We start from the raw sequence: 12,450 nt of genomic DNA on the forward strand, positions 1-12,450 counted from the left end.
CTAAGTTTATCAGTCAGTTCTTCCTATTTCAGACTCAGACTGCTGGTTCTGGAAGTAAGAAAAATGAATTATTCTAACCATTGTATGTGAACCATTCACCAACTTGGGAAAACAGTATTATTATATTACAACATTTAAAAAATGATGGGCAATTTCCTTTCATTTCAAATGTTTTGTATTAATAACCATATTAATTTTACATTACTCTTGTATTTCCCTGCTCTTTCATTTTCCATAGACTGTACTCAATTTGCATAGTGGAGAAAGAGCACAAGCCTACCTTCACCATCCATAAAACATTTTGGCTTGGTTCTTAGAATAAGCCAAGAATGAATATGATTTCTTGGGCTTTTGGCTTGCATGCATGTGAACTCAGCAGCTATGGTTTATAAAACATGGTTTATAGCTTCATGTGTTATATGAACCCAGGCAAATTGCCTATTCAACAAACTATGACTAAAACAAACTGGATTTAACATGTGTGAACCTAGTCTTAGTCTGTATGGGGTATCAAGATGAGGCCCAATTCACAATATTTCCGATCAACTCAGTTTTTAAGCAGGAAGAATAATAAAAAGAATGACTATGTAATCTAGTAGGCTATTTTTTTAGTGCAACCTTCATCAAAAGGAATGAGAATATCTGAAGAACACTTCTGTGAATCTTCTGTACTTCTACCAGATAAATAAAAGGTATATCTAGCTTAATCAGTGTCAGGGTGTTAGTATGAAGAACTTTGAACACTTTGGACAGATTGACAAAGTTATCAAATCAATAATATGCAAATTAAAAGTAACAGAGAACACAATAATACTAAGAGTATTTTTCTCTGTATTTTGTTTTGATATTCATTTGTATTATATAATATATGGATTTATATTATTCAACATACAACGAATTCATTATACCATTGGTCAAGGATATTAACTAGAGCTTAAATTTATTTTTTTACAAATTCTGATCTGAAAATAAAAACATATGTTGCAAATCTACCAACTGAGTAAATAATACACTGAAAACAACAGCTATCTGTGTTGTTGGATAATGCTTTAAATGGTATTTTCTTAAAGAATGGAGGCAGTTGTTTTGTTTTTCCTTTTTATTTTTATTTTTTAAGGAATAAGCAAAACTTACTTTATTCCCCAACCGGACAGCTTGCAAATACAATGGACTGCAACTTCTATCATCTTCAATTAACAAGGCCAACTGATGTGTTGGTTTTAAATAATGAGGTGGTGCACAAGCACATTTTGAGAGAAACTGTTTGGGAAAGAACAGGCAGGATAATAAATAGTAGTGAAAAGCAGTTGTGAAGGATTTTATCCAGAGCATAGTAATATCTGTTCTATGGAAGATGGCTTGGTGAGGTAGACCCAGCATATTTAATGAAAAGTAAAGGATTAGATGAATTTGGAGGAAAATAATTCTAGAAATGACCATCCCATTGATATTTGAAATGTCACTGCTACTGCTTGCTTTAGGGACCACCCGTGCCTTATTAAGGGACATTAGCAACTATTGAAAGGTGAAAGGTCCCCTGTACAAGCCCTGAGTCATGTCTGACCCCTTGGGGGAATGTCGCTTTCACGAAGTTTTCTTGGCAGACTGTATCAGGGTGGTTTGCCATTGTGTCCCCCAGTTGTCACCTTCCCCAGCAAGCTGGGTACTCATTTTACCGACCTTGGAAAGATGGAAAGCTGAGTTGACCTGAGCTGGCTACCTGAGAGAGAATCCAGCTTCCACTGGGATCGAACTTGGGTCGTGGGGAGAGTTTCGGTTGCAATACTGCCGCCTACCACTCTGCGCCACATGAGGCTCTGTGATAGCACAGCAACCATTACAGTATAGCAATTCCCTTTCAGTCTTTCTTGAAATTCAGATGATATCTAACAAGAAAAGAAAAAACACAGTTCAAGCAAAGAAAGTTATATTTTTATACATCCCATTAATTCCAGTCTGAAAGATACACACATGGGTATGTCTTCCCCATCTTGTTGAAATCCATAGCTTTTGAGCCTAACCTCAGATTGATCCCATCCTTAAAGTTATGGATGGTACATCTGAGATGGCAAAGACTACTTTCCACTGGAAAGATCTCCTGGGCAAGCCTTGCTGAAAAAAATATCAATTGAAATATCAGTTGTACCACTGAACTTTCCCACAGTATGAAATCTCAGCTTTCCTTCCCCCTTCAGTTTAATATTAAATCTATCCCAGCCAACCAAATCTTATATACAGCCTGAGCTCTAATTATGTGCTTGATCCAAAGGAAATTTGTCTTCATACACTCCACTAAAAAGAAAGGGGGTTGGAAAAAAAGTGTATATACACAAATGGTAATATTTACTAATCATATGCACATTTCTTCACAATTGCCACATTGTTTTTAATTTTATGATGCAATTCAACCCTGTCATGACAATATTCCATTGTTTTCCATGGCAGAAAAGCACACGCTAAACCCTTTCCCACTGAAATATTTGGGACACCGGCTAATGAAGTATGCCCTGGCCTATATTATTTTTGGTTTACTCTTCTAAAAATTGCATTGCTCATCAGGTCAAATGTTTGTAGAACATACATTTTAATGCCTTTTTCAACACTTTGGAAAAAAAATTGTCTACGGTATGCACAAAAATAAGAGCACTCGGAAGCCATTAGCAGAAACCTGTTTTGTATTAATGGATTTGGCTGCTGTACAAAATGCTTCATGTCACAACCATTCCTAAAGTAAACATGTGGTAGGTGCTGTAAATTTAGGAGGGGGGGTGAGTAGGAAGAGGGAGAGAAGGTGAAGTCATTTGGAGTGTAAACAATTTACTAAGCTCTGTGCCAACTATACCATATCTTAGCCATGTGTGCTACTACTGTATCCCTGTACCATCACCACCACCATGTCCCAGTCCCTTGATTATCAAAACAAAACAAAACAAAAAAATGGAGGAAATAAGCTGTCTCCTTTCCAGTGCTTTCCCATATGTCACTCCCTAGAACAAGGCAATATTAATGTACAAGTGGTCAGTTCCTTTCATATACTACTAATGTACTGGAAAGTCTTCCGCACACTGCTTTTCCTTCATGTCTCAGGACATCTACAGCTCAAGCATTTTTTCCTGAGCTGAACAATATGGCCTTCTCTTAAGAAAAGCCCAGTGGGCTGATCATTGTCAGGTTATGTTATGTTTGAACGAGAGACACTTCAATGCTAGTTTTGTGAAGCAGAGTTGTAGTCGAAACAAGAGGTCTAAACAAATCGTCCAGCCGTGAGAGCCCTTTCATTTATCATAGTGCTCTGACAGAAATTTCTCTCTGCTGCCTGCCGTGGCTGAATTTTATACACTTCTTTTCAAACTACTGCCTTTTTTCCTTTACCTTAAGAAATGAAAAGAAATCTAGCCCTGTCCCAGCTCCTTCTACACAAATGTTTTATTCCCAGCTGCTTGTATAAGTCAGAGAAATTGGGGCAAGGATGTCAGGTTGTATGGAAGAGTTCAAAGATGTTGGCCTTCAGCCAAAGACCCTTGCATAGAAAGGGCTGAATTTCCACTGCTACAGAAGAGGAACATCCGTTCTCCCACCCCCACCCCTGTTCTGAAAACAGATGGCTGATATGTCAGATTTGATAGCACTTGGCACCTGTTTGGGGAGGGACTCATTTCAAGTGACTTCTGTTTCATTCTCAGTCCCAGACAGGTGACCAAACTTATAAAACAGGGTAGCTAGACTTGTGTCATCCTTGTTTCATTGGGAGTAAAACGCTCTCCATTTACAGTTAAATGACAGATGCTCCATCTAGAAGCTGAAATGATTTGGGCTGGAGTCGCAGCATACGCTTAACCAGGTCAGTGCCAAGACTGGGATGTTGTTCAAACACCAGAACCCACTCAGCTGTAGGACAGTACACAAGTCCCTCCCAATCCAGCTTCCAATTAAACAGCCTGGACTGAGTGACTGAAGCTGTCCCATTACAATATACCCTGTTGTGGCCTGACAGAGCCTGCCCCCCAAATATTGACTGTGGCATCCAGATCACATCCGTGGCTTCCTTCCTTGTCCATGGGGAAGGGATCATTGATCTAAGGCCATGGTTCTTAAACAGTTTGACCCACTTACACCTTTTCCTGATCTCAAATAATGTCATTAGCCCTACAAAAAAAAAAAAAAAAAGACTCTGTCTTGGCAGCAGCAGTCCCAAACTAGATCCTTGACTCACAAACAAGTAATTACAAATTGCTCCATTATCCCCAGGATATGCCCAAATTACCCCCCTGTAATTACCCCTAGTTTAAGAACTACTGATATAATAACACTTTGCCTGTAAAATCTTAGTCATGGGATACCAGACAGTGTTAAAAGAAGTGGGCAGGGGTTATATTTTGTCTATGCCCTCGAGACACTGTTGGACTAGTCCCTGCAGGTTTTTTTGGCAAGATTTTCAGAAGTGGCTTGCCCTTGCCTGCTTCCTAGGGCTGGGACAGAGTGACAGGCCCAGGTTCACCCTGCTGGCTTTGTGTCGAAGGTGAGACTAGAACTCATGGTCTTCTGGCTTTTAGCCTGGTGCCTTAACCACTACACCAAACTGGCTCTCTAGATGCCCCCAAATACCAAACTTGGTCCCAATTAATGCACTCGTGCTATTAAATCCAATTGTTAGAGGTTGACTGGGTTAAGCACAGGTGTAAACCCATCCTGAATGTATCCTTCAGGACACCCGTTTCACATTGCACAAACTATGAAGAGAACCTACATGTGTACCAAACCGTTTTTTAAATTTGTTTGTTTTTCTTTTCCTGACTGGACTAACTCCACTACTTCTGGAAGAGAGCTTTAAAGACAGTTGGGGAGAGAGGTGTTTTTTTTTAATCCAATCTTTGCAGTTTTCTGTTGGAATTTATCATCTCTTTAGGTTAAAGAAGCCTAAGAATATGATTAAAGAATGAATATAAGGTATTGATTAACAGAGAGAGTTGAATGTCCTCCTGAAATGCTTCTTTATATTATGTCTTCAGAAGCTTCAGTCTGGCTGTTTATTTGTCACATATCATTATACTGAAATAGTATAATGTATAAATATTATGAAGTAGTCAATTCAGTAAGACAAAATTTAGTTAAATACTTGCAGGTGTATACATACTACATAATTGGCTTAACTTTTGACAGTGTAGGACCCACTGTAATTAGTGAGGATAAGAATAAGATAAAGTAAGTTTAATAGGACAGAAAGATTTTATGTTTTAAAATATGTTATGTTTTATTGTTGAATTATAATACAGTGGAGGACTCATATGTCTAGAGTGTGTTATTTCTGTCATTTCTGAGCAAATGATGATGATGATTGAACTAAAACTTCCCTTGATTTGGAGATTCGGAGAACTTGTGTTTAGCCTTTTTGCAACTATGTCAGATTCCTCACCCATAGTTAGCCTGTGAGCATGTATAGTTTCAAGTTTCCCTTCATACGTATTACTGTCAAGCCAAGTCTTCCTCCCATATCTCCATGTATTTTATTTATTTTTTAAGTGAAGAAGCTTGTACTTTTTTCTTTATTAAATTTTGTTGTGTTGTTTGCAGCCCATTTCTCTAACCCACTGAAATCTTTCTGAATGTCATATCTGCTCTTCCACCCAATTTTATATTCTATGGCTTTTAAATATATTTCAGTATATCCTATGTTAAACTAAAGTACTTCAATTAAAAAAATAAGTATGTAAATAAACAAAGCATGATCTTAATTACCCTTTTGTAAAATAGTACTGCCAGCTTCCATAGCAGCCAGTCTGGTAATAATACTGGTGGTATAATAAAAAGATAAAGAAAAAAGATAGCATTTATGCAACATTTTAGATTACATATATACAACCTGTAAGATAGGTTAGCATTGAAATATCCTTATCTACAGATGTTGAGAGAAGTCAGAACTGATGTCCAAGTTTATATAACCTGTACATGAAGCTTTTCTGCAAGAAAGGGCTATCAAATCTAGGTTGCAAAAAGAGTTACAAAAAATTCTATCTCTTGTTCTCTGTGTTTTTACAGCCCAGTTCTGGTAGACCTAGCATAATCATCTGGCTGAAGCCATTTAAGTAAAACAAACAAACAAATAATTGCTAACAAACTTAATTCCATTGGGAAAAGCAGCAGAATTACTTCCATTTTATACTTCAACATTCTATCCTAGCTCCAGCTGTGCAGAATTAGACATGATTCTATTTATGTCATATAATTTTACTTTAAACATTTGGAATATAAGTCTTCAAATTATATTACTCAGGTCTCATAATCTCAAATTCAGAGTCCTTTAGCTTGCTCTACATGAAGACTAACAAGAAACCTCTAATGATACAGAATACAAGTGCTCACATCATAATTGGGTGAAGCCCTTATTGCCACGCTGCACAGAAGTGAAGGAAATGCCAGTTTGTTTCAGGGTACATTCAAGGGGCTGCTTAAGCCCCCACCCTTTGGAAGTGAACATTCAGCTTGAGAGCTTCTCTCTTATGGAATAGCTTATTCTCTAATATTAGGACAGCTCCCCCTTCCTATTAGTTTACAAACTCAGAAAAACTTAGTTGCTCTGAAGATTAAGAAGTGGAGGAGAACTGTTCGTATGTCAGACATGTGATGGGTGCTAGAGTTTGAGGTTTTATTGCAGTTATGAATTTTTGTACTTTAATTTATTTTAAACATTATTGCTTTTTTTTAATTAATGCAATACTGTTGTTACATTATAGGACTTGTAAACTGCTTAGATTCATTTGATTGAAGTGGCAAAGGAAGTAGCATTAAAAAATAAAACAAAGCAATTTTAAAATTCCATGAATTTAATTTTAAAATCTCATGAATTTAATTCAAATTTAATTAAATGGCACTAATCTACAATGAACACCATATTCAGACAAATTACCTATTATAATAACTATAGTATTATGCTATTAGTACTACAGAATAAAGTAATAAATTTTTAAAAGTAACTTGATGATACTGATTGCACTGAAATAAAAATGGTTGAAAGGAATACAAAGCATTATCCCAGTAAGCCTCAAAATCAATTGAACAGAGATTTAGAAATTTAAAAGACTGCATGCCAATTACACCAGCATCAACTGGAGTAACTAATAATTTGAGTTAGACCTAAACATAGCCAAGAAGATTGAAGCTAAGGATATTATTTCCCCTTAAATTCTCGGCATATGCTGGTCTAATATAAGCCCCATCCTTAAAGAGTTGAGGCACTTATATCCTCCTGAAGATTCAGTACAGTCACCATGAGGAGTTTCCCCAGGTCACCTATTCATGAATGTGCATAAAAGACACTTTGCTGCCAAAATGAAATGTTTCTGAATGCTTGAAAGGGACTTGAATGAAAGGGGGATGGGAAATCAAAATGTGTTGGCAGGGAGATGAGGAAAAATAACCATTGTGGTTCAACTTTTTCAACCATTAGTGAAAGACATTTTCCATCGTAATGCAAATTCTTATTGGAGAGGGCTCAGGGCTCCTCCTATCTCCTATTTCTTGCTATAACAAGAAAACATTCAGCATCTTCCCTGAGGGAAAATGTGTGCTGTGGCTCAAACGTGTGGCTGATGTGTGATAAATATTTCTGAGTGTGAGAGATTGTGGGAATCAGGCAGAGAAGGAGGAAGAATTCAATGGGTATGAAAAGAAGCAGCACAACTCAGGGGTAGGGCCATGGGAAGGAAATGTCTGAAAGAGACTCCGCTTTAATAAGCTTGCTGTAAGTCTGCCTGGGAACTTACAGTTTTCAAGATTATGTCTTGACCTAACTAACATCTGAAATCCATGTAATTCTTGCTTCTAGAGTTTCCTACTATATGGGTCAGAGGCTGATTTTTATTAAAACAAAAACAAAAGAGGATATGATTATGATGTATATCTTTGTATATAGGATAGCTAGAAATATATATATATGATGAATGAATGAATGAATGAATGAATTGGAAGGGCAATGTAAGCAACCCAAATTACATGTATGTGGGCTAAGTCTCTCACCTATTAATACTATGAGGGATTGTTCATATTCAGGTGTTTTATTCATAATGATCAATAAAACAGATGGAACAATCAAATGTATTCCTCCTCCTTACATGTTGTCCTCTCCAGTGTTTGAGTTCTAAAGTCAGAAGCTTTTTCATAGCATACACCAGTGTTTCTCAACCTTGGCAACTTGAAGTTGTGTGGACTTCCACTCCCAGAATTCCCCAGCCAGCCATGCTGGCTGGGGAATTCTGGGAGTGGAAGTCCACACATCTTCAAGTTGTCAAGGTTGAGAAACACTGGTATAGACAAATGGGTGTGAGACATTGTTCCCTTCTGAGGGTGGCCTTCTGTCTCTGCTATCAGAGGAGATTAAACGAACAGTGCTAGAGATTTTGTTTTCCGGTGATCAGTTTTAGCACATAACAGTGAACAGTCCTCCTTCTGGCAATCATATCTATGGGGTGGAAGGACTGGTGTTACATTTCACAGGTAGTATAACTTGTGAAGTAGACACTCTGAATAAAATATTATACTATTAGTGGTTCTACACACAGACAACCACATACTATTTTATGTGGCCCCTTAAACTTCCAGATCAGATATTGGGGTAACTACAAGCGTGAAGTGACTGACAACCACCCTGTGCAAGTGGGTTTTGATTTCCTATACTGATTTCATTTTCCTCATTTACCACTTCAAGTTTCTTTAGGAAAGGGACATGAAAGAAAGAAAAAGAAAGAAAGAAAGAAAGAAAGAAAGAAAGAAAGAAAGAAAGAAAGAAAGAAAGAAAGAAAAAGAAAGACACCATGCTAATGCTTTGCAAAGTGATATAAAGAGTTAAAACTGTGAAATCAGTCATATGAACAAGTAAAATGAATTGGGCTAGAGAAAAATGTATTGAGAAATGCAAAATTCCAGAAATTTTGTTATTTGTTTCTTTCTTTAATATATTTCCATCCTAGCCTGCCCCCATAACATAATTAGTGAAATTAAAAATGAAACTGCTGCATAAAAAATAAATGGAGTCAACTACTGTACAGAGAGCCAGTTTGGTCTAGTGATTAAGGTGCTGGACTAGAAACTAGGAGACTGAGAGTTCTAGTCCCACCTTAGCCATGAAGGCCAGCCGGGTGACCTTGAGCCAGTCACTCTCTCTCAGCCCAACTCACCTCACAGGGTTGTTGTTGTGGGGAAAATAGGAGGAGGAAGGAGTATTAGGTATGTTCGGCACCTTGAGTTATTTATAAAAAGAATAAATATAAATAAATACACACACACACACACACACAACATTCCAGACATGAGCTGTGGCTTCCTGAAGGGTTGTGTGCATCACTCCAAGAAAGAAGCAAAGCAAGGGGCTGATTGGGTTGCCCTTCAAATGGCTTGCTGAGTTACACATTGGCCATATTTAGATCTTAACTTTAACATCAAGTATATCATCTCCTTAATTGAAAATAAGAAGAGTATGATGTAGCAAATGCACCAAGTTTTTATTCTTCTTGACATCATACAATTACAGCAACATGAAGAACAATTAATGAAGAGAATATCTTACATGTAGAAACAAAGAAGGATAATGTAGCTGCCTTCTACTGGAAAGTTAGAAAGATTGTTGTAGCACTTACTGTTTTATTATAATTACCCATAATGTGTCTCCTCAGGTATGATACATACTTTTGACATTAGAAGTTTTTTAAATGCCTCATTAAGTATTTTAGTGTATATTTATGTGGTTTCTCTTCGCCTCCTCTACTTGGTGACTATATATCCCATTTAAAGGAATGCAAACTTACTTTACTGAGGGGGGAAAAAAACATGCCCATTAAAGATAATAAAATGATTACAGTGAATTGACATTAAGATGTCACAGCTGTATAACCCATTCCTTTTATGTACTCCCAAGCTGAATTGTTTTACGACTGATCATAAACCTATTAAACTACTGGTAATAAAGGATTGTAATTAGTGATAAAACCTGGTTGCTTAGTGAGCCAAGACAGTCATCCTTACTTTCAATTTTTATTGAAAGTAATCAAGACAAAACCTTCAGCAATGTCAAAAAGCAGTTGGTGAAGAAGATATTACTTTTTGTAAGCTCTGGTAACATTTAACTTATAGGCCTAAATGACAGCAATGGGGGCAAATCCAAGTCTGCCCCAAGCTTCATTAAAGAAGAGACAAGGATGGGAATCTAAACTGGCACTATTCCTTTCATCACCAATTTTTCCCCTCCCTGACCCCAACAAGTTTTCCCAGCTAGCCTTATTTTTTGGATCCAGTCCTGATCAAGAGGTGCAAATGGAGAACAGACTGTGAAGGCATAAATTATTTATATACTGACAACTCTGTAAGTCCTCCTGGTGGCTTACTAAAGTGAACATAAAATAGATTTTAAAAATAAAATCAGTCAATACATAATTGCAACATAACCCTGGCATCCAAACCAAACAGTAGCAAAGATGTGTTAAAAGTAATTAAAAGCTCTGTGGAGAAGCTGAGTCTTGACTGCGTACCTCAATGCTACCAGCAAGGGCACAGTTTGGCTGGAACATAAACATCATACCCACCATCTCATGCAGGGTAGGGCTTTCAGTATCCAAACTCGGACAGGGCAGTTTTATCTGAAGAAGTTGGTACCATAAATAGTTAGGCATGGAAACTAAGCCTTTTATGTTTGGCTCAACAGCAACATATTTGCATTTTATGTAGAGAGTGGCAGATTCTTAAAACTCTCTTGAGCTTCATTGGATACCCATAGGACACACATAAAAACATGTATAAACGGGCACCTTTGTACCCTATATTTATTTATTTATTTATTTATTCAATTTATATAGCCACCCATCTCACACCAGTGACTCTGGGTGGCTAACAATAATAAATAATATACATTAAACAAAATTAAAGTATAGCAGAAATCCTTGCTGAGTCCTTGCTGGAAGGTTGAAAGCTTCAACATCCTCTCTCAGAAATCTTCTGGGTGTTCATAACCTGGCCCTGCCTCCTGTTTTGAAGTAGTGACTTGGTAGTTCTTGCTGCTACTGCCCACCTTCCAAGGGTACCTCACCTGGTGTCTTTCCTGTTACCCCAGTGATGAGACAGAGTGTGTTCTCACAACCTGAGTTGGTGATGGATGGATGGATGGATGGATGGATGGATGGATGGAAGGAAGGAAGGAAGGAAGGAAGGAAGGAAGGAAGGAAGGAGGGCCGCAACTAGGGGGGGGCAAGCAGGGCATGTGCCCCGGGCACCATGCTGGGGGGACACCAAAATGAGTGCTGGGGGCACCAAAATTAGCACTGGGGGGGAGCAAAAATGGGTGTGGAATCCATGTTTGCCCCAGGTGACACAGACCCTAGTTGCAGGCAAGGAAGGAAGGAAGGAAGGAAGGAAGGAAGGAAGGAAGGAAGGAAGGAAGGAAGGACAGACTGAAGGTAGAAAGAACAGACCACTTGGGATACAAGCTGATTTCACAAGAGATAAAGAAAACCAAATTTCATTTTAAAAAGAAAAGCTAACTCTTTTTAACTTTATATATTAAAATGTCAACATTCCCTACTGAAGGAGGTAAAACAAAGCGAATCACTGGGAAAAAGCAGTTTTCAAAAGAAATTTCAAATGACAAAGCAGTGCTGCAGGCAGATCACAAGACAGTATTTGACGTAAAGAGATTGGACCAGAATTTCAAATTCTTCTTCCAAATCCAAAAAGATTCTAAAGAGAAATTATTTACTCACGTACAACCTGAGATATGCATAAAAAAATGAAATACACACACTTGAAGCACCTGTTTCTCTGCTTCAGTTTTTCTGGACTTCCTTTTACCTGGAAATTCCCAACTTTAATTTGAAGCTCTGGGGAACAGTGTTAGTCCCCTCTTTTCTCAGCCTCAGGTTCAGCAACTTCTTTAGTTCTTTCCCCAGATATGAACCAACCAAGGCTTTTCTCTGTATTCAGCAAGAGGGAGGGGCTGGGGCAATCTGGTTCCATGTATACAGCATCTGTACCTTGAGGGTGTGTATTGAGAATGTCTACAGTTTGCCTAAGAGGATGGATATTGGGAATATTTGAGTTCTGTTAGCTGACAAGGGAAGTCCTATTCACATCGCGAAAATTTTGTTGAAATGAATGGGAGATCTCCAAGAATGCAACAGCAATTCCTGCTTCTCTGATAGAGAATTATTTGCCAAATGACACTCAAGCCAGTGTGAGATGTACAACAAGCTTTCCATATGGCTTAACTTTCCCATTTTTGCTGTTGTGTGGTGCAGAGAGTATGTGAGCTCATGGTTATGATGACAACCCACACTGGGGCCCAACCACAATTTTTTAGAAGTTCCTGGGAAAAGCTAGGTAAGAAAAATAGCAGACCCAATACTAAGCAAAGTAGATGACCTTTTCAGCTATCAAATCAAATTTGTTCTTTCCTTATTCCACACTAGGCTG

Source organism: Candoia aspera, chromosome 3 (assembly GCF_035149785.1).
Source record: "Candoia aspera isolate rCanAsp1 chromosome 3, rCanAsp1.hap2, whole genome shotgun sequence".
Lineage (NCBI taxonomy): Eukaryota > Metazoa > Chordata > Lepidosauria > Squamata > Boidae > Candoia > Candoia aspera.